Here is a 16,477-nt window from a genome sequence, read left to right as displayed (position 1 = left end):
TTTTTTGCTGTCACAAATTGCCTTAAAAGCAGCAATGTATGAACAAAAATGTAAAATAGTTCTAATTCACTTTGCTAACTGACCTGTTGGTGAGGAATTATGAGAATCGTTTAGTTCAAATCCCACAAAAGCATATTTTCAATACCTAAACTTCTAGACAACTTCCCTTCCTTATTCAAGTTGAGGTAAAATAGGTGTGTGTGTGTGTGTGTGTGTGTGTGTGTGTGTGTGTGTGTGTGTGCGCACATGTGGGTGTCTTTTTGGTGGCAACTTAAAAAAAACATATTATACATAGTATAGTATTGTATTGTACATCTTTATGCCACTACACATAATTAGATAGTCTTTTAGCAGACAGCATGTGCCTCTGATAAATTATTTTAAAATAATGCATCTCCTGTAAAAGCATAACAGAACTACATGTAAATTAATTTCTCAGGGTATTACAAAAGTATAGCATTTTTACAACAACTAGCACAGAAGGAAAGTTTGATCTGGTCCTATTCTTCATATTATAAGCTTCACTCTGATGTGACAGCTGGACAGTGTGAAAAGTGTTACAGCATTTTTGGAGGACTCTTACCTCCAGTGAAAGCTTCTATCTGTATTCCCTGTTGTGCTGACAGGCTCATTCATTCCTTGGTGCCATGATCTCTTGCTATTTTTCCCTTGGAAGACATGTCCTTCCTCTTCGTAGAAGTCCTTAATGGACACCTCAAGGCATACTATGGTACCTACTGGAGAGAGCCAAGGAAAGGGGATGTCATTCTGTGACTCTGGCAGTTATATAACTACAAGGAATCTGAAATGTGCAAGGGGTATAACAACCCTACCCACCAAGATCAAGCATGCAAGACTATGTCATACCATTTGGTCACCCCCTCAATGACTAGTAGCAATATACCAGACACGTAACATTTGAAATACTTTACCCATCGACTGCTGCAGGAAGGTATCCCACTTGTGACTGATGCCCACATCCCAAATAAGGAGATGTGATGCTGCTAACTCAGTGCCTGTCACCCACTCCTCCAGCTCACTCCACGAGTGACCAAACCTGATACTCAAACCCAGGTTTCCTGAGTTACTGTCAGGAATCTTTCCCTTTATGACATGGAGTCAGCATGTGACAGTGTTTTTACTGATATGTGACTCTACTAAACAGCAAACATAGTTCTTTAGTTTCTTCATGTTTGAGCCTACAATATGATAAAGCAGTTTTTGTTTGCATCAGCTGAAGCTTTTACAATAGTTTATTAAATGTGTTTTTCTCAACCCAGAAGAGAAGTATAAGCATGTTCTCTAGCATGACCACGGGATCTCAGGCCTACACGTGTGCTATTCAATCTCTGTATTTGTGGAGAAAAAAAAGTATTTGACCTTCCTGCATTAATCAGAATACATTTAAGTTGAGGTTGTAGGAGCCTGTCAAGACTATGATTTTTGTTCTCTTTTGCTTATGATACTCAGGTACATAATACCTCGGCATAGCTGAGGATGTGAGGGTCGTACTTTGTATTATTTACAGAAGACTGGTGCTCAGGAAGGTCACCACTAAATGTATACTTAGTGTAGCCTTTCTGAGTGAATAGACATAACAAGCAATGTGGCAGAGGTGTTCTTGAAAACAGAAAGTGTACACTAAGTGCACTTAGTGGTAACCATTATGAATCCCAGGGATTGTATTCTTGCCTTAAGTGATTGTAGTCTCTGGTGTGCACTGGAGCTGTTAGCTGCATTTTGTGAAATGCATGGCATTAGATTCAGCGCTTCCACATCATGGGTTTGACCCTCTCCTGGAAAAGAATGGATTGCACTCTTACGATATGGGGTAAGCGGTTACCTCACATGGAGTAGTTTAAAGGATAACTTGGTGATTGTTTACTTTAAGGACACACCATCGTAGTTTGCACAGGTAGGGGCGGTACCATCTTTAATGACTTCCTGACAAGGCTGTCAGTTAAGCATAGTGGCTGGTACATTTTTTAAATGTTTTTCTAATTTTAAAGTAAAAAAAAATCAAACTCTAATGGTGGGCATTAGTGACTTAATGTCAGAGAAAGATGACTGCTCACATCCAGCAAAGGGGCTGCTGTCCACCTGACCCCCCCCCCCCCCCGCTATACGCAATTTTAAGTTCCTGGCAGTCCTGTGGTGGTCTTTTTCATCTATCATGTACTTAAAAACAGTATGTTAATCAAGAACATTAACTTCTTCAAAACTAAAGAAGTGTGAAATTATAATTACAGTGACTGGCATCCCTACTGTAGTCTCTCAGCTCATGTAACTCTGGGAGAGGTGCTTCCTGCTGCCCTAATGTAAATAATTGCTGAAACTCCACCCAGTAGCAGAAAAATATTTTTTTCATCAAGTCTAGATATTCTGAGCTATACTAATACATTAAAATAATTCTAAGTGTCAATATATTTCATTTGGTTATACCATGAAATGATGGAGACTGCCAAGCTATCATGATTTTTTCAGTATGTTCACGCTCTTCTCATAATTCAGTTTGTATCCCATAATTTGATAAAGTCTAGACATATTATGTCCAGCATTTTTCTGCTTCAGCTTCAGTGTACTGTGAGTCACTGACTTCTTAAGACTACCTCTACAAACTGTCAGTGTTTCCTTTTTACTGAATTACCCTGATTTATGCTAAATGTAAGCTGTTAAAATGCCTTTCATTGCATGTTGATTTCCCCAATGTAAATTATAGGGCATTAAGTATTTAAGTGAGTTGTTGCCAAACAATTTGAAGACCCTCACCTAGACTCATGCTTTGGTTTTAAAGTTCCCTTGCAAATATCTAACTGTTCTACTCATTTTTCTGTCAACACACTTACCAAATCAAAGAGCACTTGGTAATGCAAATGAAAAGTTACGTGTAGCCCTATGGGTCCACTGTTAAATTTCAAAATACGAAAATCTCGAGTTTTGAGATATTGAATTCAAAACATTGAGATTTTGGTATCTCAAAACTTAAAAGTGAACAAAAAAAAAAAACAAGTAAAAGAATATTTTTGTAGAGGGGCAAGCCCCCCTGCACCTCCACTCCCCCCTACTTTAATATACCAACTCCGAGATTGCACTACAGTGAAGAGAATGGAACGGGAGCATTACTGTTCTCTTCACTGTAGTGCCATCTTGGAGTTGGTATATTTAAGTACGGGGGGGGGGTGCAGGGAGGCTTCCTCCCCTGCAAAAACATTATTCTAGCTGCCTTTTTTTATTTTGTTCACTTTTAAGTTTTAAGATACTAAAATCTTGATGTTTTGAGTTCAGTATCTCAAAACTAGAGATTTTGGTATTTCGAAATTTAAAAGTGGACCCAGCACTACATACTGTCCTTGATTTTCTATGGTTACATATATAAAAGGAGCACTTCCTTGGCCAAAAGAGAAACTATACACCAGTGCAAAATACCTCATTCATGTTCTTCATATATCGATTTCTTTAATGACTAACTCTTTGCAAAAGCATCCTATTTTATCAGTTGTGTGTCCTTCATAGTAAGATACAGACTCGGGATGTAAAACTTTGGCCGGTGATCTATCAGTGGAGACTATAGAAAGTGGTATATTTAGCCTATGTCATTCAGAATGGAACTAATTCCCTTCTGAAATGTGAGATATAGATAGGGAAAAAAAGATGGTATGACCTACATGATCAGTGGCAGAGTGAAAGTGATGAAACTGAAAGGGTACTGAAGGGTGTCTGGGCACAAAACTATATCTAGGTATTACTATAGGTAGAAGAATAACTCTGAGAAAACATAAACAACATAAAAATATGAAGAGTTCCACAAAGTATCTTTAGGTCTTGTTAACATGTGAAGGTGGAGGGAATATGCATCTGATGTGTGACTGGATACAGTGGATACAGTGGAAGTGATACTGCAGGCATGTTAAACGGTGGTGGAGAAGCAAGAGATGACTCGTAAGATGAAGCTCAGTTTACTAGGAACTCTAGATTCCTTTTCTAAGATATGTTCGCTAGCTATAGGTAATGACCAAAAGGCTGATATAATGGAAAAATGCAGAGGAAATTGTGTGACTTTGCAAGACTACTGGCCTCACTCTTAAGGACAAAAGTGACAAGCATAATAGTGCAGAAAATTCTCAGAGCTGCTTGTCTAGTTTGGGAGAGGCCTGTTGATGTAGTTAGGACCTAATGCAACAAACGGAACATGTCTATACAGTATCAGGTTGTATATTATAATTATTTATACAAATAAGGTTGTCTCTACTGCAGTTCACTGTAGCATTGACTTACTTGGATGCCATTACTGTGGATTCCTATCTACATTCTGTTCTTCTGCCAGTGCTATATGGCAAGAAATTCTCACATATTTATTGAGTACAAATGTACCTTCTGCTGGTCAAACTGGTATATTTCATACCTTGTCCTTAGAGAGAGTATTATCAGTGTCTCCTGCTCATTTCCAAAAGGGACATGAGACCCAACCGGATCCTCTAATGCAGTTGCCATTACTGATGTAGTCTGCAGAGTTCTCATTCTGGCTTATGCCTGGCTAAACGTTTGGGTTAACGTTAGTTCACAGGAAGCAGCTTAGGATTAGTGCTACTCTTTTGCTTCTGGTGAGAGAAGAAGGAAAGGATAATTTATTCCTAGCTGCCTGCCGCTGTGCTGAAACCAGTATAATCTTTGCTACTAGACAAGACTGCACCTCTAGTAATCAACCCAAAACCTCACAAGTACTCCCCATTCATCACATATTGGTAAACACCTAGAACCATGGATTTGCACTTTCTAAACATCTCTGTAACCTATGTGGTTGAAATAGGCATCCTGAGACAATGCAGCAATTGTTTGCTGACAACCATCTTAATTAAACAAACTGACACAGGTTGTAAGACATGTAGTTATATAATTTTATTGGAGACCGAACTCTTCACAAAAAGCCACAACAAACAGCATGCCGGTTTTCAGTACAAAAAAAAAAACACTACACTAAAACAATTACACATAGCTCAGACCAACACATAGCCCTACATATGCTGAGGCTCCTTAAAGTAACCTATCTAAACCACAAAGGCCTCCTAAATGTAGCCTAAGAAACACTACCCTCATCATCTGCATATATGGGTTATAGCCTGACAAGGATACCACAGCTGGCCAGCTTCTAAAGCTTTGGGGCATGTTCCATGCATCCAAACTGTCAGGCAGCTCAAGCTGAGCTAACTAAAAGACAAGTTTGGACACCAAGTCCTTTAGTGCTCTCCTGCCAAAAGAAAGAGGGAGGTTGAGGCCAGAAAGGACAATGCTAGGAAAAAAATAAATAAATAACCACATCCTGGCATAAAAATAACACATAAAAAATGGGGATGGAGGAAGGGAGTGGCTATTGTAGCAGAGATCATTCGAACATCTACTGTTAGGGTAAGTTTACTTGCACAACTGTAGTACGTTCATCATGTTGATTACTGCTGCAGTAGCCTTAGCTATATGAGTAGATTACCCCAGCTTACTACATTAGGGAGGTTACAGTGCTTTGTAAAAGTATGTACAGTGGACCAAGTTGCAGCTTCCAGAATACTTCTAGGATCCAACCCTTTCCAAAAAGCCATAGTTGAACCAAGACCCTGATAGAGCTGGCTTTGACTCTGCCTGGAACTGTTTGTTACTAAGAGTATAACAAAAGGTAATTGCCTTAGACAACTGTGGAAATACCTCAAACAACTAGCAAACTGGAAAATAAATAAGAACCACTGGCAACAGTTCCAAATAGCATACTTATTCAAAACACCTTAGCGCCTCGGCCAACACAGCCTTCAAGAAGGCCAATACATATAAAAATACATTCCCCTTAAATACACTATCAAATAAAACAATATAACAATTACTGAAGCAATCAAGCCTCAATTATATTAGATTAAATATCTCCAATTAATTTCACCATTAAGTCCATTACGTGCCAGAGTATTATACTTAAGAATAAAAATTGATTCTTTAAATAACAGTCTTTCTTTTAACATGGCAGCATCCCCCAGTTTTATAAAAACTTTTTCCAGAATGGTAACCTGCAGTAATTTATAGTCACCATTATGACATTCCTTAAAATGAATGGCCACAGAGCTTTTTATTTTTTGCTTTTTTTATATCTCTAATATGCTCTTGTAGTCGAGTTCTGAACATTCTTTTACTTTCACCTATGTATATCAAATTACACGGGCATCAAAGAGCATAAACAATGCCTTCAGTAACACAAGAGAAAGACCCCATCAAATCAAATTTTATGTTATTTATTCTATTAAAGCCTGTTACCACAAAGTCATATACATTGCATCTCCCACATGGAAATGTACCATTAGGCCTTAATCCAAAAGACAGATTTTCTTCAGCAAAATAAAATAAGATTTAACCAGTCTGTCAGTCAAACTTTGTCCTTTTTTGTAAGAAATAACCGAGTTATTGCATAATATCTTACCCAGTTTTCATCCTTGGTTAAAAATTTCCAAAAATGTTTAACCTGTTTAGATCTCTCACCACTTAAAATATTATAAATCATTACATAATACATTTTATTAGAAGCCTCCATCCTCATACTATCCAACTTATAAATATTTGTATATTTAAATATACATTTTCCCTTAAGAAATTTGTCTAAGGCATTATAGATGGCAGTTATATCATAACCTCTGTTCATAAATATTAAGGAAGTTTGTAAAATCTCTCTATCTAAATTTTCATTGTTATTACAAATTCTGTGTAAACGCAAAAATTGACCATATGGTAGAGAATATAATAGATGGGGAGAATGGCAACTAGTGCCATGTAAAAATTGTTCTTCATTATGAAACGTTCTATACACTGAGGTATAGAGATGTCCAGTATCTAAACCTACATTATGGACATCAAGAAAATTAATCTCTTTGCCAAACTGCAATCCATCAAATGTTAAATTACAGATATTATCATGTAAATCCCTTACAAAGTCATGTAATTCATCCATGCCATCGTGACATATAAAGACTAAATCATCTATGTACCTGTAATAATGTAAAGCATATTTTTTTAACAAAATTATGTTTATAGATATAGTCCCTTTCAAACATGGCCATGAACAAATTAGTATATGTGGGGGCAAAAGGTGCTCCCATAGCTGTTCCCTGTAACTGATGAAAAATTGGTTATTAAAGGTAAAATAGTTATTCAACAAACAAAACTCCAATAATTCCATAATATAGTCAGATAAAGGACTATCATCAAAAGTACTATATAATGACTTTATGTCATCTGTATGTCTAATGTTAGTATATAACTGGTGACATCTAATGTCACCCAATACATTCTAGAGTTCCAACGGACTAATGCAATTTTACTCAAAAAGTCAAATGTATCCTTTATGTATGATTCTAACTTATGTACAAATGGTAACAGAAAATTATGTAAAACAATACCTATGTTATGTAAAAAATATTTAGTTGCAGCTACTATAGGTCTTCCAGGAAGGTTGTGCAAATCTTTATGCAATTTTGGCAAACAGTAAAATGTTGCCATTGCACAACCCTCATTATTACATTTTTTATTTAAATTCTCTTTAGTAAAATAACCCAACCTTACACCCTTTGCCAACAGAAAGGAAAATTGTTCCATAGCCTCTTCATAAACATTGGCATCAGTTACCTTATAAACTCTGGTGTTGTCTAAATGTTAATAACACATCCACATATACTGCATATAATGTAAGACTACAATTTTATTACCTTTATCTGCTGGTTTTATTATCAAATCTTTCCTAACAGATAATTCTTTTAAGGCCAACTATTCTTGTTTAGTCAAGTTGTAACCAATTTCTTTCTTATTACCAGTAAATTCTTTATACAACTGTTCTATTGAAAAACATAACATAGCCATAACATTTTTAACATGTTCATTTGTATACATAGATATAAAACGACTTCTATATTAAAACAATAAACATTAATACCTTCAAAATCTTCAGAAATACTTGCATCACCCATTTCAGACTCACAAGAATAGAAGGTATCATCTTCAGTAAAATTGATATCCCTATTACACTCCATAAAATTAAAATAACATTTAAGGTGTAATTTTCACGAAAAGCAAAACAATTCCTGTTCTATTACATCCCAACAAGATAAAACCATTGGCGTGAATTTTAAACCAGAATTCAGCACATTATATTCTTCATTGTTAATAATGTTTATTAACAGAGGTTATGATATAACTGCCATCTATAATGCTTTAGACAAAATTATTGAGGGAATTTTTTATTTAAATAATCAAATATTAATAAGTTGGATAGTATGAGGATGGAGCCTTCTAATAAAACATATTATGTAATGATTTATAATATTTTAAGTGGTGAGATATCTAAACAGGTTAAACATTTTTGAAAATTTTTAACAAAGGATGAAAAACTGGGTAAGATATTATGTAATAACCCAGTTATTTCTTACAAAAAAGGACAAAGTTTGACAGACAGACTGGTTAAATCTTATTTTATTTTGCCTGAAGAAAATCTATCTGTTGGCTTAAGGCCTAATGGTACATTTCCATGTGGGAGATGCAATGCATGTGACTTTGTGGTAACAGGCTTTAACAGAATAAATAATATAACATTTGATTTGATGGGGTCTTTCTCTTGTGTTACTGAAGGCATTGTTTATGCTCTTCAGTGCCCCTGTAATTTGATATACATAGGCGAAAGTAAAAGAATGTTCAGAACTTGACTACAAGAGGTATATTAGAGATATAAAAAAGCAAAAAATAGAAAGCTCTGTGGCCATTCATTTTAAGGAATGTCATAATGGTATAATACTCTGGCACCTAATGGACTTAATGGTGAAATTAATTGGAGATATTTAATCTAATATAACTGAGGCTTGATTGCCTTAGTAATTGTTTTATTGTTTTATTGGATAGTGTATTTAAGGGGAATGTATTTTTATATGTATTGGACTTATTGAAGGCTGTGCTGGCCAAGGCGCTAAGGTGTTTTGAATAAATCTGCTATTTGGAACTGTTTCCAGTGGTTATTAATTACGTGGAAATAGTCTGTTGTCCCTTCTTTTTACCTTCTTAAGAAATTAACAATTGATGCAAAGATCTGAAAGATTTAGTTCTGTCAAGTTAGTCTCCGAGTTGTCTGTGGACAATCCAAGGTATGGAGATTCCTTTCTCCCTCATTTTAGGTTCAGGAAAGAAAATAGGGAGATGGATAATTTGGCTTAAAGTAAACTACTTTAGGCTTAGTTCTCAAAGAAATTTTGTCCATATGGAAAATGAGGATGGGTTGACTCACCATAAGAGCTTGCAACTCAGACAACCTTCTTGCAGAGGAGAGAGCAATCAGTAAAACTGTTGTCCATGTTAAGAACCTCAAGTCACCAGCTTAGTTTGTTCAAATGGAGTGTTAGCATCTCTAACACAAAATTAAGATCAAATTTCTAAAAATCAGAAAAAAAATAGAGTACCGCAGCTACACTTTTAATGGTATTTAGCACTTTCATTTCTCAAATATTTCAGGACTTCTTCAGAATACAGAGGAATTAATTAAAACCATCCTTCTTACATAATTAGTGAAAGACCATATGACCTTGACCCACCAGAACTATAACTTTAAAAATATGAGAGCATACATCCATTCATTACAATTTCAAAAACTTAAAGTTATACACCCTCTTTCTTCCAGATATTGTTATGTTGCCATTTGGTGTACTATTAAAAACTACAAAAACATATATTTTGTCATTTAAATTATAGGCATTTAATTTTTGAATACTGTTTATAAAAATACATTGATTCAAATCCAGTAAACTAGAGACATTAGTTTTTAATTGCCATTTCAATTCCTTATTTTCCAACACCTCTTCCCATGAACTACCTCTGAGATCCCATTTTACATTTTCCAATTCAAAGAATAAAAATGTGTGACAGGATGCCCCTTCCATGTGTCTATAAAGGCATTATATTCCGGTTCCTTTTAATATCATATACATGCTCTTATATTCTTTCTCTCAACATCCTTTTAGTTTTTCCAAAGTAAAAACTTGGTCATTCTCTGCATTGGGCTAAACAGACCACACCCCTTTGTTCCACAATTGCTATAATCAGTACTTATCACTCAACCATACCTCACTATCATAATTCTTTCTTCTTCTCAACTATAACCACATTGTTTACAAGTCCCACATTTATATTTCCCAGATCTCCCCATGCAGAGAACATCACTTTTTTCCTTTTCCATTGATTGCTAAAAGTTATATCACTTCTAAAAATAAATGATAGTCTATCCTCCAGACATTTGTACATATCTCCATCTATATTAAAAATATACCAATTGGTAGAAGCTATATGTAAAATCTTTTTCACAGATATTCTCACCTTGTGCACATTCTATACTATTGCTACCTCACCCCAATAATAACCTTCGCTTTCTTCTCCATTAATTCATTAAAAATCCCCCCATGAAATTCTCACTATATCCCCGGGCCTTTAACATGTCCCTCAATTATTTGCCTTCATAGATAAATGTATCATGTTCAGAAACCATGTGGGCCAATCATGTAAGATATCCATTAACCAATGCTTTATTTTGGTATCTTGAGCAACAGATATCAAAATGTAAAAGAGTGTTAGAATATGTTGGTTTTCTATAAATATTAGATGTATAAACTTTATTAATGGTACCCTTTTTTATCTCCACAGCCAAACAACAAAGTCTTTCCTTGGACTTTGTCATTGTAAATTTCAAAAACTCTGTGGAATTATAAATATGATTAAAGAGTTCCCCCAATCTTTTTTCAGTGTATGTTCAAAAGATACATATATCATCTAAAAATGCCCATATAATATCCACGTGTTGTTATAACTAGAATCAAGAATGTATAATCATTCCCATTGCATTAATACAATGCTAGTGAAAACATGGGCATATACTACCCCCATTATCTGCATATAGATAGACCATGAGATTACAAAACTGGTGGCAATCATTCAAAGAAATCATAAAACCACTCCAAACCCAACCTATGTGGGATAGCAGAGAAAATATCTTTCACATACAAGTCAGAGATTACTTTTTAAACAAAAAATCCTGTGAATCCTTATAAACATAATTAACTTCTACCATCATAATTTTCAATCTTGTATCAATGAATTTAGCTATAGTGTACGTCTTTGAGCCAATAGCGTTCACTGTGGGGCAGAATGGGGATTTATAACATATTTATGGATTTTAGGGATCCCGAATATCATGGGGATCTATTTTTTCTACTAACATAAATTTATATTCCTTCTCAGTAATCTTCCCCTGCATTAATAAATTGTATAACCACATGTTAATTTTGTGTGTATGCAATATTAATTTAATTTCTAGACACTTCTTCATACATATCCTCATAAAAATACAATACATGTTATTACTATAATCCATCTTGCTCATGAGCACTAGATCTTTCCCTTTGTCTGGCTTCATGTGCCTGATATCCTTATTATTACAGACCTCATTTAATAAAGTTCTCTCATTAGTGCTCAAATTTATATTAATATTCATCTTGTTTGTAATAATTGATGCCATATTCACATTTTTTTCTAGCAAATGAATCACAACGTGAAGTGGGGTTTTAAACAAACCAGGATGCATCAATGTGTTATAAATATTACCCTCCCCATAGTCATCATTTTTAAAAAACATACAAAAATTTAATCTCCTCATAAATTACTTCAAATCTGTCAGAGCATGGGCCCTATCAGCTCATCAAGTGGGTAAGAATGTTAACCTCTCTCTTTTCAAATAAGTTAACATGATTAGTTTTCAGTACAACTGTACTATAATTGTAGAGTTTAAAATTCTTACTATCATTTAAAATAACTTTTATGCTTCCTAATTCCTGGTCCCTCTCCCCTGCACTTGACCCCTCTGTCTGTAACCGTGGTTCTGTTCTTGGGACCAGTAACTGATAGTTTGATGTACAATCCCCCCTCCCCTTTTTTTGTTCCTGATCCTCTCAGGTCTGCACAGGGATATAAATTCCAAAGGGGAATCATTGATCACATGTGAATTTAATGTCTCAATTCCTCCTTCATTTCTACTATTGTTAAAAAAAATCATTCATCACCCACCCACCCCTGTTTGGCAATGGAGGCTAAGCCTTCCCATTAGAATAATCATTGCAATCTCTCACCAACTTTTTTTCTTTTTTATATTTAACATCCTTCACTACTCTAGCCACATTATCAAAAATGTTATAATATTTTTTTTGTTCTGTACAAACACTAAATGATAAAATTAAGATCCCAAGGAGGGACCACCAGTTTTATTGGAGGCCTCTTATGTAAAACCCCTCTTAAAAATACTTTTACGTGACAATGCATTGAAAGTGGAGGATCCATGGGAAGACATGCTGGAATGGCTAATAAATGAACCTTGATAGAGGAGTAAGGAAGGCAATGGGAGAGTAGCTCACACAAATATTGTAAAACCAGAGAACTACTAGCCCTGAATGAGTTGTTGGCACCAACCAGAAAACCGTTTCTGTTTTTAATTACATGATTTTCTAGTAGCAGGATTTCTTGCCTCCATTAGTACCTGCTGCACATCTTCAGTAAACAGGTGCCTAAAAATAATTAAGACCCATCATCCATGCAGTCAATTGAATATGATTGGTGTCAGTGTGTATCAAACACTCTTGTTCTTGTGTGAGCAGATCTAGTCTTTGAGGAAGCTTGTGGCAACTGCTGCTGACCATTTCCAAAAGAAGGTAGAACCACTGTTTCTTGGGACAGAAGGTAGTCACCACAATGATCTTGGGGGATTCCTTCTGAATCTTCATAAGTACCATGGATATTACTGGAAAAGGTGGAAAAGCATACAGAAACAATCCTGTCCAAGGAAAAGAAAAGGAATCCATCTTCCAGGCCTTATTGCATGGAGTCCTCATGCAGAATCATGCCATCTAATTGATCAGAGAGTAGGCAAACAGGTTCACTTAAGGAACCCTCTACAGATGGCTTAAATCATGGGAGCTCCTCTGATGTAGTTTCAATTTGTGAGGATCTGCCCCTTCCCTGCTCAGCTTGTCTGCCACACAGTTTTGCTCTGACATAATGTAGTAGGCCTGTAGAGTGACATTGTGCTGTGAAGCTATATCCCAAGCTAACATGAATACTCTGCAGAGGGTGTCCTGGTTCCTCCTTGCTTGATGATTTACCACATGACTGTGGTACTGTCTGGTAATAACTTAAATAGGTCCTGGGGACCAAAGAAAGTTCAGTGCTTTGATCAAGGCAAGCATCTCTTTTATATTATTGTGCTTGTGGGGTCTATATTATTTCCTTGAAAGATGTCTCCATTGAATCCCTATTCATTGACATGACTACATCTATCACTGCATTCAGCAAACAATCACTACATGGAAGTTTTTCCCTGGAAAAGTAACTAGGTGGCCAGAATCATGAATCAGCCCTTTTCCCACTGTAGTGCGATCTCGGAGATGGTATACATAAGTAGTGGGGGATGTGGGGTGCATCTCTCACCCAAATGAGAAATTCCTGACACTTTGAAAAAGACTATACAAAAGATAAGCAAACTGTCTAATTATGAAAAAATGTGGATACCCTATAGTCTTCAATGAGCTATAACTGGGGTTAAACACTTTGTGAACACTCTTGATGCTGTGGATAGTCCAAAAGCAGAGAACTAATAATGTGATCCAGATACACCTAACCTTAAGAAATGCCGGAAGTCTAGATGAATAGGAATGTGGTAATAAGCATCTTTTAAATGTAGTGTTACCAGAAAATCTGAATTAGGAAAAAGTTGTAACAGGTTGTAAAGTGACATTGTTTTGTATTTGGGCACTATCACAAACAGGTTTAGGAAAGAAAGATCCAGATCTGGTCTTCAAGCATTTTTTAGCACCAAAAACTTCCTTGAATAAAATCCCTTTCCCACTAGGGAAGGGGGAACTGCTTCTATCACTGTCTGGGACAGCATGTGATGAAGGGCAGGTGGAAACAAAAGAGACCAGTCTGAAGGATGAGGAATTATCCCTTGGAAAGATGGAATTTCCTTTCTCTTAAATAGTCATGCTGACTTATTGGACTGTCCTTGATTTTGGGAGTTTCTAGACCTCTTCAGAAATCCCCCTCCCATGTCTTACCTGCATTTTGTTGAGACTATTTTGTTTTTGCCAAAACTGGACCGGGGGTTAGAAAATCCCTTTAACATTTTGGAAAAGAAGGACAGAAACATCTTAGCGATTCCCTGAATCAGCATGCCCTTTTCATCACACTTTTTGATCACTTCTGCAGCAGAGGGGCCAGAAGCTAAACCTATATCCAAAGAAGAATGTAAAAAGTCACTTTTTAACATCAGCTGGGAGGTTCTGAGAACAAAGCCATGCAGACCTCCTCAAAACAGTATCTGTGGTCATAGCCCTTGAAGAAGTATCAAAAGAGTCATATACTCACTGTATACAATGAGTAGGGTCGTGAACATTATAAGGTTAAATCATTTAAAGCAAATTTTTCCTCACAAGAATAAACTTCAGACAAAACATTCCTCATACTTTTAAAGTTAGTCAGGGCAAAGCTTAACATATGACCCTGACAATTCAAAATTCTGAAAATCAAAGTTGCAGAAGCATACAGTTTTTTCCCATACTTATCAATAATGGGATTTGAATTTATTAAGTGTTTAGCATCAGAATGACTAACAAAAACTACAGCTATTGGATCAGTTTTGGGAAGAGTGCATAAAAACTTAACAGACTGAGGAACTTTAAGCACCCATGTGAATCTCATTTTTCTATGGCAAAATTTGTTAACTGGGAAAGAATACTGGTCTCTTTGACCATTAATAGATTCAGCTCATTAGCTTAAAACATAAAATGCAATAAATTCCAGGTATAAAACTGGTATTACAGAATACAGTCCGATAAGAAACAGAGAATTAGTACACATATAATACAAATTAACAATCAACGTAGGGAAAGAGACAAGGCAGGATCATTAGGAAAGTAATTAAGTAGAAAGGTAAAAAAAAGATACCATCACAAACAGAGAGTAAAGAGTGTGACAGAAATGAGTTCTGCCTATGCATATAAAGTATACAATTTAAGTGTTGCATGTTTATTTAAAGTGGGTAGGTGTACCAAACACTCATCTCACTCATAGGGGAACAGATATGATGTTCTTGGGCGTAATACATCTAGAGAAAATGATGAGGAGAGGGAACCTGTCATTGATATGGATGATGATGATTTTTTTAGAGACAGAGGGGCAACCTCTTCCCAGACATTCCAAATGTCTGAGGAATTTACAGCAGAAGCAGAGTTACCCTGCCCCTCAATCGAATACACATTATCAGAACAATCCACCCCATCAAAGGGGTTTCAAGGCCAGAAGAGGGAACACCAGAGCCAGGTTTTAGAGTTGACAGTACCAGCTATGGACAATGGATATGTCTTGCCACCTATTAAAATAACCTTAAATAGTGAGGAAGACTTTAAAATGTATAATTATTTATCAGTACTAATTGATAAGGTTTGTGGTGATTTATTTGAAAAGGGCCTTACTTTTGTGTCTAGTAAGAAGATGGATTTGTCAAGTGTGTTAATCGATTTGAGACTCTTGGTGAGGAAACTCAATGTGAGTTTTTTGTTTAAGGATGTGAGGTCAATTACAAAACCATTTAGTATTTCAAGCACTTATAACCCCGTGATCCATACCACCCTTGAACTGTTTGAAAGATTGTGTGAACTCGACATATGTAATATTGGTATGTATGGGAATTATATAGAAAATAATACTATGACTCAGGCTGAGAAGCTAGAGCTGAAAAGACTGTGTTGAAAAAGCTATACAAATTATGAAACCAGATTAGGGGGGTGCTGTGGTAATAATGAATAAGGTGGATTATAATGGTAAGATTAAATAAATTTTAGCAAGTGAAACATATGAGCTTAGTTCATTAAATCAGTTGAATGGTGCCCATAGAGCAATAAAAGGGGCCTTGCAGTATTTATTCACTAAGGGCAGTATCTCCATTGAGGAATTTAATTTTTTGGATGTTCCTTTTCCTAGGATCCCAACAATTTTTGGGGTGCCTAAGTTGTATAAAAATATCCATCAGCCACAAATGCATCCAAAAGTAGACGCAAGAAGGTCTATCACATATCCCATAGCCATCATCATCATCATCTTCTTTCAACTGTTCCCTTTAGGGGTCACCACAGAGGATCATCTGTTTCCATTTCTTCCTGTCCTCTGCATCTGCATCGTGCTCTGTCACACCATCCACCTGCATGTCCTCTTTCACCACATCCATAAACCTTATCTTAGGCCTTCCTCTTTTCCTGTTACCTGGTAACTTCATCCTTAGCATCGTTTTCCCAATATACTCAGCATCCCTCCTCAGCACATGTCCAAACCAACATAATCTTGCCTCTCTGGCTTTGTCTCCAAACCTTCCAACCTGGGCTGA

The sequence above is a fragment of the Protopterus annectens genome, chromosome 11.part0, assembly GCF_019279795.1.
Source record: "Protopterus annectens isolate FY-2018-M chromosome 11.part0, PAN1.0, whole genome shotgun sequence".
NCBI lineage: Eukaryota > Metazoa > Chordata > Ceratodontiformes > Protopteridae > Protopterus > Protopterus annectens.
This window is presented reverse-complemented; position numbering follows the sequence as displayed.